The 17,267-nt window shown below is 48.7% G+C and overlaps 12 non-coding genes across 12 annotated transcripts; 4 read left to right on the forward strand and 8 right to left on the reverse strand.

Moving 5' to 3' along the window:
* Positions 1–1,356: 1,356 nt before the first annotated feature.
* On the reverse strand, positions 1,357–1,429 carry trnak-cuu (transfer RNA lysine (anticodon CUU)). The gene has a single exon. It is a non-coding gene; the product is annotated as a tRNA-Lys (tRNA).
* Positions 1,430–2,250: 821 nt separating this feature from the next.
* Positions 2,251–2,322, reverse strand: trnam-cau (transfer RNA methionine (anticodon CAU)). The gene has a single exon. It is a non-coding gene; the product is annotated as a tRNA-Met (tRNA).
* A 279-nt stretch (positions 2,323–2,601) lies between these two features.
* trnal-cag (transfer RNA leucine (anticodon CAG)) lies at positions 2,602–2,684 on the forward strand. The gene has a single exon. It is a non-coding gene; the product is annotated as a tRNA-Leu (tRNA).
* A 2,788-nt stretch (positions 2,685–5,472) lies between these two features.
* Positions 5,473–5,545, reverse strand: trnak-cuu (transfer RNA lysine (anticodon CUU)). Its single transcript has one exon. It is a non-coding gene; the product is annotated as a tRNA-Lys (tRNA).
* An 821-nt stretch (positions 5,546–6,366) lies between these two features.
* Positions 6,367–6,438, reverse strand: trnam-cau (transfer RNA methionine (anticodon CAU)). Its single transcript has one exon. It is a non-coding gene; the product is annotated as a tRNA-Met (tRNA).
* Positions 6,439–6,717: 279 nt separating this feature from the next.
* On the forward strand, positions 6,718–6,800 carry trnal-cag (transfer RNA leucine (anticodon CAG)). The gene has a single exon. It is a non-coding gene; the product is annotated as a tRNA-Leu (tRNA).
* Positions 6,801–9,588: 2,788 nt separating this feature from the next.
* trnak-cuu (transfer RNA lysine (anticodon CUU)) lies at positions 9,589–9,661 on the reverse strand. Its single transcript has one exon. It is a non-coding gene; the product is annotated as a tRNA-Lys (tRNA).
* Positions 9,662–10,482: 821 nt separating this feature from the next.
* trnam-cau (transfer RNA methionine (anticodon CAU)) lies at positions 10,483–10,554 on the reverse strand. Its single transcript has one exon. It is a non-coding gene; the product is annotated as a tRNA-Met (tRNA).
* Positions 10,555–10,833: 279 nt separating this feature from the next.
* Positions 10,834–10,916, forward strand: trnal-cag (transfer RNA leucine (anticodon CAG)). The gene has a single exon. It is a non-coding gene; the product is annotated as a tRNA-Leu (tRNA).
* A 2,788-nt stretch (positions 10,917–13,704) lies between these two features.
* On the reverse strand, positions 13,705–13,777 carry trnak-cuu (transfer RNA lysine (anticodon CUU)). Its single transcript has one exon. It is a non-coding gene; the product is annotated as a tRNA-Lys (tRNA).
* An 821-nt stretch (positions 13,778–14,598) lies between these two features.
* On the reverse strand, positions 14,599–14,670 carry trnam-cau (transfer RNA methionine (anticodon CAU)). Its single transcript has one exon. It is a non-coding gene; the product is annotated as a tRNA-Met (tRNA).
* A 279-nt stretch (positions 14,671–14,949) lies between these two features.
* Positions 14,950–15,032, forward strand: trnal-cag (transfer RNA leucine (anticodon CAG)). The gene has a single exon. It is a non-coding gene; the product is annotated as a tRNA-Leu (tRNA).
* Positions 15,033–17,267: the final 2,235 nt, after the last annotated feature.

Consider the following 17,267-nt stretch of genomic DNA (forward strand, 5'->3'; position numbering starts at 1 on the left):
TTTCCTTAACGAAAAACTTCCCATGGAGAAAAACAACGGCTGTGCGTCTCTGTCGGCTTGATTCAGTTTAATGCAAGTATTCATTCTCCTCCTGGAAAATACAGCTTGCGAAAGATGAAATACAATTCTTGGCTTTTCTGGGTGAGTGCAGAAGAAATCCTGCCGGCTGGCAGAAGAATTCCAGCCTTTTTTACTCTTTAACCAGAAACTTGCGAATGATACAAAGCAAGCGGGGTGCGTTTCTGTGCAGCTGTTAACTGAACAGCTGCTGCTTCAAGCCCACCCAGGGCTCATTCCGATTTCAACATCATGCCCCCTGAAGGTAGACTGGATTTCTTTGCGAAGCATTCACCTTTTGGACGTTTCAGGAAAGGTGCGTGTCGATGCCAGACTTGAAAAGCTTTCCATACAAAGAAACAACATAGTGCTTTTGATTGATGGGAAACGGCAAGAGCGGTTTGAGCAGCTCCGGCCTCTCAACCGCTTTACAATGTGATCGGCACCTCGGTAGCCAGTTTAGAAGGCTGAAAAGGATGCTGGAAGCACAGCGACGTTCTAAAACCAGCGCTTGAAAAGCATCTGCATACATAAAATGTCCATTTCCCCAAAGCTGAATCTGCATCTTCAGAAGATTGTCAGCTATACGTTTTCGTTCTTTGTTTCCTTTTTTTACGACAAGCTTTCGAGAAATGAACTGTCTATTGTGATGAAGGCTGCATTAGAAATTGTGCATCTAGCTTAGTTCAATGAAATCGGGAGGTGCACCTGTCTCAAGCGGATGGCTCTTTGCAGGCACACTACGGAAACCTGCGGGCGCAAGTTGGGAGAAGTGACTCTTGCAGAGTGTTGAGCTTCGAGAAGAGGGCTCCGCTCAGGAAGATATTTCCACATGTTGAAGAGTCGCTTTTCGCCCTTTCTTTCCCACATTTTTCCAGTGCGGTTATTGATCGCGTTCAAAATGTTTTCCCAACGTACGTGTTACCTGCAAAATCACAGTGAAACTGTTATGCCGAAAAGATTCCTAATAGTTATTGTATTAGAATAGCTCTCCAATTTCTTAGCCTTCGTACACGCAATGTTTAAGGAAACGCTAGAGTAAATGAAACTGTAAATAGACAGGAGCTCTTCTTAGTTTTCATACAAGTTATGATGGCTGCAGCTCCTATCTGCGTCCGGGTGACCGGAGCCAAGGGATTATCTGCGGAACCTTTGATTTATCTCTCGGGCAAGGAGCTAGATACGCCCTTTTCATCTCGGTTTGATCACACCTGTGCATTAAAACGCAGTGCTCGGTACCATCGAGGTGTAAGAGGTTCAAGGATGAGCGGGAAACTTTGTTAATAAGGAGACGGGCACCGCCCAACGTGGGGCTCGAACCCACGACCCTGAGATTAAGAGTCTCATGCTCTACCGACTGAGCTAGCCGGGCGCCGGTGGAGCTGGTGGTTAACTTGTCCCTGTTGACGGCAATTTGACAAGGTATACTTCCTGGCTTTTCATCATGTGCTGACCGGATTCGAGAGTAGCACACCCTGTTCTTTGTTGATTACTGTACCTCCAGCAGCGCAAATGTCAGTAATCATTGAAATGTACGACCTACAATCTCCTCAGCATGCCCGCGTGGACTCCTCAGTGATCATCCTTCTACGTTCTGCTGTAGTTTTCATGCAAGTGAAAACCGTGCTCCAAATAACAGCGGCACAGTTGTATCCTGCGGTAAGCATTCTTCTAATTCCATCGTTTTGCTCCAGGTAAAAGGTAGCGCATCATAGTGTTGATATTCCAAGGTTTCAGAGACCGTATTGGATGGCTTGGATGCAGACATCGCTCAGAGCTCCCAGTATGATTTTCCCGAGTTCAGTTTTGCAGTGTTTTAGTGCTTTACTACTTCCAGTGGGCCTTTGAATGCTCTGCTAAGTAGAGACGTGACATAATTACTAATGCGACCGAGTGTGCTGGCTGTTCCTGGTTCGTAATGATTAACGCGAGAAATCAATATAGACATAACTGCTTCGATTTCGAGGTTCAGTTGAAGCTTTCAAAGAAACTATCAAAGACCTCAGAACAACCGAAGACACATTTGGTCATCTCCGTATTGGTGAAGATTAAAGAGTCCCGCAAGTGTCAAGCTTGCACAAACACACACGAGAGAGAAACTCAGGACAGAATTTAAAGAAAGGGAGATGCAGACTATTTGAAGGCACTTTGCTAACCCAATGGCATGCTTAGGAATCGTGCATAGGACACATGTAGCAGAGGATGGTTTCGATCCATCGACCTCTGGGTTATGGGCCCAGCACGCTTCCGCTGCGCCACTCTGCTGACGGCCTCTCTGCGTGTGGCGCACAACTGCTCTTTTTATTTCCTACATAAGTGATGAAAGAGTTGAAAGTTTCAACGACAAACGCAGACGTCACTTTGAGCGCTTGGTGTTGTAGCACAAATCATCACATGCTGCTCTACACTGGATTATAAAAGCCGACACATTTTCCAAACATTTTAATGCTGGAGTCACACTGTAGTATTAATAACAGTGCGATACTCGAGGAGCGCAGTGGGATCGCGGTGGCTCATCAGACCGCCCCGGGACAGGGGGCCCGCGTCAGGATGGCCGAGCGGTCTAAGGCGCTGCGTTCAGGTCGCAGTCTCCCCTGGAGGCGTGGGTTCGAATCCCACTCCTGACAAAAAGCTTGCTCAGTGCCGTCTCCAGTCGGGTGCAAATGGGTGAAGCAGCCTGACGCAGGGAACGTGCGCCGATAGGCGTAGGTGTATCCCCTGCCTCTTCCGATTTAGCTCGTGCTCCATAGGATGGAAGCGGATGCTCTGGCTTTTTGACTCGAATATAACCTGATCACAACAGATGGCCGTGCAGCCCAGTGCTGGTTTAAGAATGCCTCGTGTCTTCAGGCCCCTATTCCTTCAGGTTACCCCTTTGGAATAGTCGTCCGAAAAAGACGGGAAAGGAAAAGCATGTAAGCTCCCACACACTGCGTTAGCATTAGCGGTTGGAATCTGATGGGAGAAAAGCAACCTGGCTCGCCGTCAAGCAATCCATCCCTGGTCTCCCACGTGACAGGCGGGGATACGCACCACTATACTAACGAGGAGCGCTTGCTTGGCGCTTGAAGACACTTCGTCTTGCGGCTACTACTGTTTCCGGTTTCGTCTTTTCTTTTCATTCCTCCCAGAGGAGCGCATGAAAACGTTTCCATCTGCGCCATCCTCACCCCTCCAATGCTATGGTCCCTGCTCCTCCTGGTGCACTGCAAACACTCATTCAGCCGGTTCTTTCAGTTTGAATAATTAGGTCTTCAAAGGCTGGAAGTAGGGCGCAAGACATGCCAATGCCAAAAGCGTGGCTGTGTGCTTCCAGCTGTGAAATGTCACTGGTGGATGTTGAAGACATTACTTCCAAGGCAGCAGGTCCAAGCGATTTAGCGTTTGTACAAGAAGCAGGAAGAGAGAAACGGCACTCTGCCTTTTTCTGGGCAGGCCGAAGCGACAGGAGAAGGGCGCCGTAGTGGGCAGGATTCGAGCCGACGCGGGGAGACCCCAATGGCTTTCTAGCCCATCGCCTTAACCGCTCGGACACGACTACAGGGAGCGCCGCCGCCGCCGGCTTGCAATCATTTAACACGGAGGGCGAGGCGGCGGCGGTAACCTTTTTCAATGTCGCTCTCCGCTTTCCCCCAAAAAAAGCCAAATGACATGCTAGCACTCGGACACCCTTCAGAAGACTGAAGGGTGGCTTAAAGCTGGAAGGATTAGGTCTCCCCGTTCCGACGCGACAATCGAACTTCCTTAGGCAGAGAGAAAGCAACATCGAGGAGCGTCAACAAGACTTTAGAAGCTGCGCCACACGCCACTTTCAGTCGCAGTCACAGCAGTTTTAAAGGCAGGAATCGCCTTTGCGAACGCCATGAGAAACAGAACGCAAGCTCAGGTCCTGCGGTTTAACAAACAGCCACGGCTTTCATGCGACTGGACATTTCTTTTCTGGAGCGAATTCACTTTCAACTTCAAGAAATTCACACAACTTGCGAAATACGAAATACAAATCTGGCTCATCGCTGCACAAGAAATACCGCCGGCTGGCAAGAAAATGACAACGGTGTTTTTCCTTAACGAAAAACTTCCCATGGAGAAAAACAACGGCTGTGCGTCTCTGTCGGCTTGATTCAGTTTAATGCAAGTATTCATTCTCCTCCTGGAAAATACAGCTTGCGAAAGATGAAATACAATTCTTGGCTTTTCTGGGTGAGTGCAGAAGAAATCCTGCCGGCTGGCAGAAGAATTCCAGCCTTTTTTACTCTTTAACCAGAAACTTGCGAATGATACAAAGCAAGCGGGGTGCGTTTCTGTGCAGCTGTTAACTGAACAGCTGCTGCTTCAAGCCCACCCAGGGCTCATTCCGATTTCAACATCATGCCCCCTGAAGGTAGACTGGATTTCTTTGCGAAGCATTCACCTTTTGGACGTTTCAGGAAAGGTGCGTGTCGATGCCAGACTTGAAAAGCTTTCCATACAAAGAAACAACATAGTGCTTTTGATTGATGGGAAACGGCAAGAGCGGTTTGAGCAGCTCCGGCCTCTCAACCGCTTTACAATGTGATCGGCACCTCGGTAGCCAGTTTAGAAGGCTGAAAAGGATGCTGGAAGCACAGCGACGTTCTAAAACCAGCGCTTGAAAAGCATCTGCATACATAAAATGTCCATTTCCCCAAAGCTGAATCTGCATCTTCAGAAGATTGTCAGCTATACGTTTTCGTTCTTTGTTTCCTTTTTTTACGACAAGCTTTCGAGAAATGAACTGTCTATTGTGATGAAGGCTGCATTAGAAATTGTGCATCTAGCTTAGTTCAATGAAATCGGGAGGTGCACCTGTCTCAAGCGGATGGCTCTTTGCAGGCACACTACGGAAACCTGCGGGCGCAAGTTGGGAGAAGTGACTCTTGCAGAGTGTTGAGCTTCGAGAAGAGGGCTCCGCTCAGGAAGATATTTCCACATGTTGAAGAGTCGCTTTTCGCCCTTTCTTTCCCACATTTTTCCAGTGCGGTTATTGATCGCGTTCAAAATGTTTTCCCAACGTACGTGTTACCTGCAAAATCACAGTGAAACTGTTATGCCGAAAAGATTCCTAATAGTTATTGTATTAGAATAGCTCTCCAATTTCTTAGCCTTCGTACACGCAATGTTTAAGGAAACGCTAGAGTAAATGAAACTGTAAATAGACAGGAGCTCTTCTTAGTTTTCATACAAGTTATGATGGCTGCAGCTCCTATCTGCGTCCGGGTGACCGGAGCCAAGGGATTATCTGCGGAACCTTTGATTTATCTCTCGGGCAAGGAGCTAGATACGCCCTTTTCATCTCGGTTTGATCACACCTGTGCATTAAAACGCAGTGCTCGGTACCATCGAGGTGTAAGAGGTTCAAGGATGAGCGGGAAACTTTGTTAATAAGGAGACGGGCACCGCCCAACGTGGGGCTCGAACCCACGACCCTGAGATTAAGAGTCTCATGCTCTACCGACTGAGCTAGCCGGGCGCCGGTGGAGCTGGTGGTTAACTTGTCCCTGTTGACGGCAATTTGACAAGGTATACTTCCTGGCTTTTCATCATGTGCTGACCGGATTCGAGAGTAGCACACCCTGTTCTTTGTTGATTACTGTACCTCCAGCAGCGCAAATGTCAGTAATCATTGAAATGTACGACCTACAATCTCCTCAGCATGCCCGCGTGGACTCCTCAGTGATCATCCTTCTACGTTCTGCTGTAGTTTTCATGCAAGTGAAAACCGTGCTCCAAATAACAGCGGCACAGTTGTATCCTGCGGTAAGCATTCTTCTAATTCCATCGTTTTGCTCCAGGTAAAAGGTAGCGCATCATAGTGTTGATATTCCAAGGTTTCAGAGACCGTATTGGATGGCTTGGATGCAGACATCGCTCAGAGCTCCCAGTATGATTTTCCCGAGTTCAGTTTTGCAGTGTTTTAGTGCTTTACTACTTCCAGTGGGCCTTTGAATGCTCTGCTAAGTAGAGACGTGACATAATTACTAATGCGACCGAGTGTGCTGGCTGTTCCTGGTTCGTAATGATTAACGCGAGAAATCAATATAGACATAACTGCTTCGATTTCGAGGTTCAGTTGAAGCTTTCAAAGAAACTATCAAAGACCTCAGAACAACCGAAGACACATTTGGTCATCTCCGTATTGGTGAAGATTAAAGAGTCCCGCAAGTGTCAAGCTTGCACAAACACACACGAGAGAGAAACTCAGGACAGAATTTAAAGAAAGGGAGATGCAGACTATTTGAAGGCACTTTGCTAACCCAATGGCATGCTTAGGAATCGTGCATAGGACACATGTAGCAGAGGATGGTTTCGATCCATCGACCTCTGGGTTATGGGCCCAGCACGCTTCCGCTGCGCCACTCTGCTGACGGCCTCTCTGCGTGTGGCGCACAACTGCTCTTTTTATTTCCTACATAAGTGATGAAAGAGTTGAAAGTTTCAACGACAAACGCAGACGTCACTTTGAGCGCTTGGTGTTGTAGCACAAATCATCACATGCTGCTCTACACTGGATTATAAAAGCCGACACATTTTCCAAACATTTTAATGCTGGAGTCACACTGTAGTATTAATAACAGTGCGATACTCGAGGAGCGCAGTGGGATCGCGGTGGCTCATCAGACCGCCCCGGGACAGGGGGCCCGCGTCAGGATGGCCGAGCGGTCTAAGGCGCTGCGTTCAGGTCGCAGTCTCCCCTGGAGGCGTGGGTTCGAATCCCACTCCTGACAAAAAGCTTGCTCAGTGCCGTCTCCAGTCGGGTGCAAATGGGTGAAGCAGCCTGACGCAGGGAACGTGCGCCGATAGGCGTAGGTGTATCCCCTGCCTCTTCCGATTTAGCTCGTGCTCCATAGGATGGAAGCGGATGCTCTGGCTTTTTGACTCGAATATAACCTGATCACAACAGATGGCCGTGCAGCCCAGTGCTGGTTTAAGAATGCCTCGTGTCTTCAGGCCCCTATTCCTTCAGGTTACCCCTTTGGAATAGTCGTCCGAAAAAGACGGGAAAGGAAAAGCATGTAAGCTCCCACACACTGCGTTAGCATTAGCGGTTGGAATCTGATGGGAGAAAAGCAACCTGGCTCGCCGTCAAGCAATCCATCCCTGGTCTCCCACGTGACAGGCGGGGATACGCACCACTATACTAACGAGGAGCGCTTGCTTGGCGCTTGAAGACACTTCGTCTTGCGGCTACTACTGTTTCCGGTTTCGTCTTTTCTTTTCATTCCTCCCAGAGGAGCGCATGAAAACGTTTCCATCTGCGCCATCCTCACCCCTCCAATGCTATGGTCCCTGCTCCTCCTGGTGCACTGCAAACACTCATTCAGCCGGTTCTTTCAGTTTGAATAATTAGGTCTTCAAAGGCTGGAAGTAGGGCGCAAGACATGCCAATGCCAAAAGCGTGGCTGTGTGCTTCCAGCTGTGAAATGTCACTGGTGGATGTTGAAGACATTACTTCCAAGGCAGCAGGTCCAAGCGATTTAGCGTTTGTACAAGAAGCAGGAAGAGAGAAACGGCACTCTGCCTTTTTCTGGGCAGGCCGAAGCGACAGGAGAAGGGCGCCGTAGTGGGCAGGATTCGAGCCGACGCGGGGAGACCCCAATGGCTTTCTAGCCCATCGCCTTAACCGCTCGGACACGACTACAGGGAGCGCCGCCGCCGCCGGCTTGCAATCATTTAACACGGAGGGCGAGGCGGCGGCGGTAACCTTTTTCAATGTCGCTCTCCGCTTTCCCCCAAAAAAAGCCAAATGACATGCTAGCACTCGGACACCCTTCAGAAGACTGAAGGGTGGCTTAAAGCTGGAAGGATTAGGTCTCCCCGTTCCGACGCGACAATCGAACTTCCTTAGGCAGAGAGAAAGCAACATCGAGGAGCGTCAACAAGACTTTAGAAGCTGCGCCACACGCCACTTTCAGTCGCAGTCACAGCAGTTTTAAAGGCAGGAATCGCCTTTGCGAACGCCATGAGAAACAGAACGCAAGCTCAGGTCCTGCGGTTTAACAAACAGCCACGGCTTTCATGCGACTGGACATTTCTTTTCTGGAGCGAATTCACTTTCAACTTCAAGAAATTCACACAACTTGCGAAATACGAAATACAAATCTGGCTCATCGCTGCACAAGAAATACCGCCGGCTGGCAAGAAAATGACAACGGTGTTTTTCCTTAACGAAAAACTTCCCATGGAGAAAAACAACGGCTGTGCGTCTCTGTCGGCTTGATTCAGTTTAATGCAAGTATTCATTCTCCTCCTGGAAAATACAGCTTGCGAAAGATGAAATACAATTCTTGGCTTTTCTGGGTGAGTGCAGAAGAAATCCTGCCGGCTGGCAGAAGAATTCCAGCCTTTTTTACTCTTTAACCAGAAACTTGCGAATGATACAAAGCAAGCGGGGTGCGTTTCTGTGCAGCTGTTAACTGAACAGCTGCTGCTTCAAGCCCACCCAGGGCTCATTCCGATTTCAACATCATGCCCCCTGAAGGTAGACTGGATTTCTTTGCGAAGCATTCACCTTTTGGACGTTTCAGGAAAGGTGCGTGTCGATGCCAGACTTGAAAAGCTTTCCATACAAAGAAACAACATAGTGCTTTTGATTGATGGGAAACGGCAAGAGCGGTTTGAGCAGCTCCGGCCTCTCAACCGCTTTACAATGTGATCGGCACCTCGGTAGCCAGTTTAGAAGGCTGAAAAGGATGCTGGAAGCACAGCGACGTTCTAAAACCAGCGCTTGAAAAGCATCTGCATACATAAAATGTCCATTTCCCCAAAGCTGAATCTGCATCTTCAGAAGATTGTCAGCTATACGTTTTCGTTCTTTGTTTCCTTTTTTTACGACAAGCTTTCGAGAAATGAACTGTCTATTGTGATGAAGGCTGCATTAGAAATTGTGCATCTAGCTTAGTTCAATGAAATCGGGAGGTGCACCTGTCTCAAGCGGATGGCTCTTTGCAGACACACTACGGAAACCTGCGGGCGCAAGTTGGGAGAAGTGACTCTTGCAGAGTGTTGAGCTTCGAGAAGAGGGCTCCGCTCAGGAAGATATTTCCACATGTTGAAGAGTCGCTTTTCGCCCTTTCTTTCCCACATTTTTCCAGTGCGGTTATTGATCGCGTTCAAAATGTTTTCCCAACGTACGTGTTACCTGCAAAATCACAGTGAAACTGTTATGCCGAAAAGATTCCTAATAGTTATTGTATTAGAATAGCTCTCCAATTTCTTAGCCTTCGTACACGCAATGTTTAAGGAAACGCTAGAGTAAATGAAACTGTAAATAGACAGGAGCTCTTCTTAGTTTTCATACAAGTTATGATGGCTGCAGCTCCTATCTGCGTCCGGGTGACCGGAGCCAAGGGATTATCTGCGGAACCTTTGATTTATCTCTCGGGCAAGGAGCTAGATACGCCCTTTTCATCTCGGTTTGATCACACCTGTGCATTAAAACGCAGTGCTCGGTACCATCGAGGTGTAAGAGGTTCAAGGATGAGCGGGAAACTTTGTTAATAAGGAGACGGGCACCGCCCAACGTGGGGCTCGAACCCACGACCCTGAGATTAAGAGTCTCATGCTCTACCGACTGAGCTAGCCGGGCGCCGGTGGAGCTGGTGGTTAACTTGTCCCTGTTGACGGCAATTTGACAAGGTATACTTCCTGGCTTTTCATCATGTGCTGACCGGATTCGAGAGTAGCACACCCTGTTCTTTGTTGATTACTGTACCTCCAGCAGCGCAAATGTCAGTAATCATTGAAATGTACGACCTACAATCTCCTCAGCATGCCCGCGTGGACTCCTCAGTGATCATCCTTCTACGTTCTGCTGTAGTTTTCATGCAAGTGAAAACCGTGCTCCAAATAACAGCGGCACAGTTGTATCCTGCGGTAAGCATTCTTCTAATTCCATCGTTTTGCTCCAGGTAAAAGGTAGCGCATCATAGTGTTGATATTCCAAGGTTTCAGAGACCGTATTGGATGGCTTGGATGCAGACATCGCTCAGAGCTCCCAGTATGATTTTCCCGAGTTCAGTTTTGCAGTGTTTTAGTGCTTTACTACTTCCAGTGGGCCTTTGAATGCTCTGCTAAGTAGAGACGTGACATAATTACTAATGCGACCGAGTGTGCTGGCTGTTCCTGGTTCGTAATGATTAACGCGAGAAATCAATATAGACATAACTGCTTCGATTTCGAGGTTCAGTTGAAGCTTTCAAAGAAACTATCAAAGACCTCAGAACAACCGAAGACACATTTGGTCATCTCCGTATTGGTGAAGATTAAAGAGTCCCGCAAGTGTCAAGCTTGCACAAACACACACGAGAGAGAAACTCAGGACAGAATTTAAAGAAAGGGAGATGCAGACTATTTGAAGGCACTTTGCTAACCCAATGGCATGCTTAGGAATCGTGCATAGGACACATGTAGCAGAGGATGGTTTCGATCCATCGACCTCTGGGTTATGGGCCCAGCACGCTTCCGCTGCGCCACTCTGCTGACGGCCTCTCTGCGTGTGGCGCACAACTGCTCTTTTTATTTCCTACATAAGTGATGAAAGAGTTGAAAGTTTCAACGACAAACGCAGACGTCACTTTGAGCGCTTGGTGTTGTAGCACAAATCATCACATGCTGCTCTACACTGGATTATAAAAGCCGACACATTTTCCAAACATTTTAATGCTGGAGTCACACTGTAGTATTAATAACAGTGCGATACTCGAGGAGCGCAGTGGGATCGCGGTGGCTCATCAGACCGCCCCGGGACAGGGGGCCCGCGTCAGGATGGCCGAGCGGTCTAAGGCGCTGCGTTCAGGTCGCAGTCTCCCCTGGAGGCGTGGGTTCGAATCCCACTCCTGACAAAAAGCTTGCTCAGTGCCGTCTCCAGTCGGGTGCAAATGGGTGAAGCAGCCTGACGCAGGGAACGTGCGCCGATAGGCGTAGGTGTATCCCCTGCCTCTTCCGATTTAGCTCGTGCTCCATAGGATGGAAGCGGATGCTCTGGCTTTTTGACTCGAATATAACCTGATCACAACAGATGGCCGTGCAGCCCAGTGCTGGTTTAAGAATGCCTCGTGTCTTCAGGCCCCTATTCCTTCAGGTTACCCCTTTGGAATAGTCGTCCGAAAAAGACGGGAAAGGAAAAGCATGTAAGCTCCCACACACTGCGTTAGCATTAGCGGTTGGAATCTGATGGGAGAAAAGCAACCTGGCTCGCCGTCAAGCAATCCATCCCTGGTCTCCCACGTGACAGGCGGGGATACGCACCACTATACTAACGAGGAGCGCTTGCTTGGCGCTTGAAGACACTTCGTCTTGCGGCTACTACTGTTTCCGGTTTCGTCTTTTCTTTTCATTCCTCCCAGAGGAGCGCATGAAAACGTTTCCATCTGCGCCATCCTCACCCCTCCAATGCTATGGTCCCTGCTCCTCCTGGTGCACTGCAAACACTCATTCAGCCGGTTCTTTCAGTTTGAATAATTAGGTCTTCAAAGGCTGGAAGTAGGGCGCAAGACATGCCAATGCCAAAAGCGTGGCTGTGTGCTTCCAGCTGTGAAATGTCACTGGTGGATGTTGAAGACATTACTTCCAAGGCAGCAGGTCCAAGCGATTTAGCGTTTGTACAAGAAGCAGGAAGAGAGAAACGGCACTCTGCCTTTTTCTGGGCAGGCCGAAGCGACAGGAGAAGGGCGCCGTAGTGGGCAGGATTCGAGCCGACGCGGGGAGACCCCAATGGCTTTCTAGCCCATCGCCTTAACCGCTCGGACACGACTACAGGGAGCGCCGCCGCCGCCGGCTTGCAATCATTTAACACGGAGGGCGAGGCGGCGGCGGTAACCTTTTTCAATGTCGCTCTCCGCTTTCCCCCAAAAAAAGCCAAATGACATGCTAGCACTCGGACACCCTTCAGAAGACTGAAGGGTGGCTTAAAGCTGGAAGGATTAGGTCTCCCCGTTCCGACGCGACAATCGAACTTCCTTAGGCAGAGAGAAAGCAACATCGAGGAGCGTCAACAAGACTTTAGAAGCTGCGCCACACGCCACTTTCAGTCGCAGTCACAGCAGTTTTAAAGGCAGGAATCGCCTTTGCGAACGCCATGAGAAACAGAACGCAAGCTCAGGTCCTGCGGTTTAACAAACAGCCACGGCTTTCATGCGACTGGACATTTCTTTTCTGGAGCGAATTCACTTTCAACTTCAAGAAATTCACACAACTTGCGAAATACGAAATACAAATCTGGCTCATCGCTGCACAAGAAATACCGCCGGCTGGCAAGAAAATGACAACGGTGTTTTTCCTTAACGAAAAACTTCCCATGGAGAAAAACAACGGCTGTGCGTCTCTGTCGGCTTGATTCAGTTTAATGCAAGTATTCATTCTCCTCCTGGAAAATACAGCTTGCGAAAGATGAAATACAATTCTTGGCTTTTCTGGGTGAGTGCAGAAGAAATCCTGCCGGCTGGCAGAAGAATTCCAGCCTTTTTTACTCTTTAACCAGAAACTTGCGAATGATACAAAGCAAGCGGGGTGCGTTTCTGTGCAGCTGTTAACTGAACAGCTGCTGCTTCAAGCCCACCCAGGGCTCATTCCGATTTCAACATCATGCCCCCTGAAGGTAGACTGGATTTCTTTGCGAAGCATTCACCTTTTGGACGTTTCAGGAAAGGTGCGTGTCGATGCCAGACTTGAAAAGCTTTCCATACAAAGAAACAACATAGTGCTTTTGATTGATGGGAAACGGCAAGAGCGGTTTGAGCAGCTCCGGCCTCTCAACCGCTTTACAATGTGATCGGCACCTCGGTAGCCAGTTTAGAAGGCTGAAAAGGATGCTGGAAGCACAGCGACGTTCTAAAACCAGCGCTTGAAAAGCATCTGCATACATAAAATGTCCATTTCCCCAAAGCTGAATCTGCATCTTCAGAAGATTGTCAGCTATACGTTTTCGTTCTTTGTTTCCTTTTTTTACGACAAGCTTTCGAGAAATGAACTGTCTATTGTGATGAAGGCTGCATTAGAAATTGTGCATCTAGCTTAGTTCAATGAAATCGGGAGGTGCACCTGTCTCAAGCGGATGGCTCTTTGCAGGCACACTACGGAAACCTGCGGGCGCAAGTTGGGAGAAGTGACTCTTGCAGAGTGTTGAGCTTCGAGAAGAGGGCTCCGCTCAGGAAGATATTTCCACATGTTGAAGAGTCGCTTTTCGCCCTTTCTTTCCCACATTTTTCCAGTGCGGTTATTGATCGCGTTCAAAATGTTTTCCCAACGTACGTGTTACCTGCAAAATCACAGTGAAACTGTTATGCCGAAAAGATTCCTAATAGTTATTGTATTAGAATAGCTCTCCAATTTCTTAGCCTTCGTACACGCAATGTTTAAGGAAACGCTAGAGTAAATGAAACTGTAAATAGACAGGAGCTCTTCTTAGTTTTCATACAAGTTATGATGGCTGCAGCTCCTATCTGCGTCCGGGTGACCGGAGCCAAGGGATTATCTGCGGAACCTTTGATTTATCTCTCGGGCAAGGAGCTAGATACGCCCTTTTCATCTCGGTTTGATCACACCTGTGCATTAAAACGCAGTGCTCGGTACCATCGAGGTGTAAGAGGTTCAAGGATGAGCGGGAAACTTTGTTAATAAGGAGACGGGCACCGCCCAACGTGGGGCTCGAACCCACGACCCTGAGATTAAGAGTCTCATGCTCTACCGACTGAGCTAGCCGGGCGCCGGTGGAGCTGGTGGTTAACTTGTCCCTGTTGACGGCAATTTGACAAGGTATACTTCCTGGCTTTTCATCATGTGCTGACCGGATTCGAGAGTAGCACACCCTGTTCTTTGTTGATTACTGTACCTCCAGCAGCGCAAATGTCAGTAATCATTGAAATGTACGACCTACAATCTCCTCAGCATGCCCGCGTGGACTCCTCAGTGATCATCCTTCTACGTTCTGCTGTAGTTTTCATGCAAGTGAAAACCGTGCTCCAAATAACAGCGGCACAGTTGTATCCTGCGGTAAGCATTCTTCTAATTCCATCGTTTTGCTCCAGGTAAAAGGTAGCGCATCATAGTGTTGATATTCCAAGGTTTCAGAGTCCGTATTGGATGGCTTGGATGCAGACATCGCTCAGAGCTCCCAGTATGATTTTCCCGAGTTCAGTTTTGCAGTGTTTTAGTGCTTTACTACTTCCAGTGGGCCTTTGAATGCTCTGCTAAGTAGAGACGTGACATAATTACTAATGCGACCGAGTGTGCTGGCTGTTCCTGGTTCGTAATGATTAACGCGAGAAATCAATATAGACATAACTGCTTCGATTTCGAGGTTCAGTTGAAGCTTTCAAAGAAACTATCAAAGACCTCAGAACAACCGAAGACACATTTGGTCATCTCCGTATTGGTGAAGATTAAAGAGTCCCGCAAGTGTCAAGCTTGCACAAACACACACGAGAGAGAAACTCAGGACAGAATTTAAAGAAAGGGAGATGCAGACTATTTGAAGGCACTTTGCTAACCCAATGGCATGCTTAGGAATCGTGCATAGGACACATGTAGCAGAGGATGGTTTCGATCCATCGACCTCTGGGTTATGGGCCCAGCACGCTTCCGCTGCGCCACTCTGCTGACGGCCTCTCTGCGTGTGGCGCACAACTGCTCTTTTTATTTCCTACATAAGTGATGAAAGAGTTGAAAGTTTCAACGACAAACGCAGACGTCACTTTGAGCGCTTGGTGTTGTAGCACAAATCATCACATGCTGCTCTACACTGGATTATAAAAGCCGACACATTTTCCAAACATTTTAATGCTGGAGTCACACTGTAGTATTAATAACAGTGCGATACTCGAGGAGCGCAGTGGGATCGCGGTGGCTCATCAGACCGCCCCGGGACAGGGGGCCCGCGTCAGGATGGCCGAGCGGTCTAAGGCGCTGCGTTCAGGTCGCAGTCTCCCCTGGAGGCGTGGGTTCGAATCCCACTCCTGACAAAAAGCTTGCTCAGTGCCGTCTCCAGTCGGGTGCAAATGGGTGAAGCAGCCTGACGCAGGGAACGTGCGCCGATAGGCGTAGGTGTATCCCCTGCCTCTTCCGATTTAGCTCGTGCTCCATAGGATGGAAGCGGATGCTCTGGCTTTTTGACTCGAATATAACCTGATCACAACAGATGGCCGTGCAGCCCAGTGCTGGTTTAAGAATGCCTCGTGTCTTCAGGCCCCTATTCCTTCAGGTTACCCCTTTGGAATAGTCGTCCGAAAAAGACGGGAAAGGAAAAGCATGTAAGCTCCCACACACTGCGTTAGCATTAGCGGTTGGAATCTGATGGGAGAAAAGCAACCTGGCTCGCCGTCAAGCAATCCATCCCTGGTCTCCCACGTGACAGGCGGGGATACGCACCACTATACTAACGAGGAGCGCTTGCTTGGCGCTTGAAGACACTTCGTCTTGCGGCTACTACTGTTTCCGGTTTCGTCTTTTCTTTTCATTCCTCCCAGAGGAGCGCATGAAAACGTTTCCATCTGCGCCATCCTCACCCCTCCAATGCTATGGTCCCTGCTCCTCCTGGTGCACTGCAAACACTCATTCAGCCGGTTCTTTCAGTTTGAATAATTAGGTCTTCAAAGGCTGGAAGTAGGGCGCAAGACATGCCAATGCCAAAAGCGTGGCTGTGTGCTTCCAGCTGTGAAATGTCACTGGTGGATGTTGAAGACATTACTTCCAAGGCAGCAGGTCCAAGCGATTTAGCGTTTGTACAAGAAGCAGGAAGAGAGAAACGGCACTCTGCCTTTTTCTGGGCAGGCCGAAGCGACAGGAGAAGGGCGCCGTAGTGGGCAGGATTCGAGCCGACGCGGGGAGACCCCAATGGCTTTCTAGCCCATCGCCTTAACCGCTCGGACACGACTACAGGGAGCACCGCCGCCGCCGGCTTGCAATCATTTAACACGGAGGGCGAGGCGGCGGCGGTAACCTTTTTCAATGTCGCTCTCCGCTTTCCCCCAAAAAAAGCCAAATGACATGCTAGCACTCGGACACCCTTCAGAAGACTGAAGGGTGGCTTAAAGCTGGAAGGATTAGGTCTCCCCGTTCCGACGCGACAATCGAACTTCCTTAGGCAGAGAGAAAGCAACATCGAGGAGCGTCAACAAGACTTTAGAAGCTGCGCCACACGCCACTTTCAGTCGCAGTCACAGCAGTTTTAAAGGCAGGAATCGCCTTTGCGAACGCCATGAGAAACAGAACGCAAGCTCAGGTCCTGCGGTTTAACAAACAGCCACGGCTTTCATGCGACTGGACATTTCTTTTCTGGAGCGAATTCACTTTCAACTTCAAGAAATTCACACAACTTGCGAAATACGAAATACAAATCTGGCTCATCGCTGCACAAGAAATACCGCCGGCTGGCAAGAAAATGACAACGGTGTTTTTCCTTAACGAAAAACTTCCCATGGAGAAAAACAACGGCTGTGCGTCTCTGTCGGCTTGATTCAGTTTAATGCAAGTATTCATTCTCCTCCTGGAAAATACAGCTTGCGAAAGATGAAATACAATTCTTGGCTTTTCTGGGTGAGTGCAGAAGAAATCCTGCCGGCTGGCAGAAGAATTCCAGCCTTTTTTACTCTTTAACCAGAAACTTGCGAATGATACAAAGCAAGCGGGGTGCGTTTCTGTGCAGCTGTTAACTGAACAGCTGCTGCTTCAAGCCCACCCAGGGCTCATTCCGATTTCAACATCATGCCCCCTGAAGGTAGACTGGATTTCTTTGCGAAGCATTCACCTTTTGGACGTTTCAGGAAAGGTGCGTGTCGATGCCAGACTTGAAAAGCTTTCCATACAAAGAAACAACATAGTGCTTTTGATTGATGGGAAACGGCAAGAGCGGTTTGAGCAGCTCCGGCCTCTCAACCGCTTTACAATGTGATCGGCACCTCGGTAGCCAGTTTAGAAGGCTGAAAAGGATGCTGGAAGCACAGCGACGTTCTAAAACCAGCGCTTGAAAAGCATCTGCATACATAAAATGTCCATTTCCCCAAAGCTGAATCTGCATCTTCAGAAGATTGTCAGCTATACGTTTTCGTTCTTTGTTTCCTTTTTTTACGACAAGCTTTCGAGAAATGAACTGTCTATTGTGATGAAGGCTGCATTAGAAATTGTGCATCTAGCTTAGTTCAATGAAATCGGGAGGTGCACCTGTCTCAAGCGGATGGCTCTTTGCAGGCACACTACGG

This window comes from Lepisosteus oculatus, unplaced genomic scaffold (genome assembly GCF_040954835.1).
Source record: "Lepisosteus oculatus isolate fLepOcu1 unplaced genomic scaffold, fLepOcu1.hap2 HAP2_SCAFFOLD_95, whole genome shotgun sequence".
NCBI lineage: Eukaryota > Metazoa > Chordata > Actinopteri > Semionotiformes > Lepisosteidae > Lepisosteus > Lepisosteus oculatus.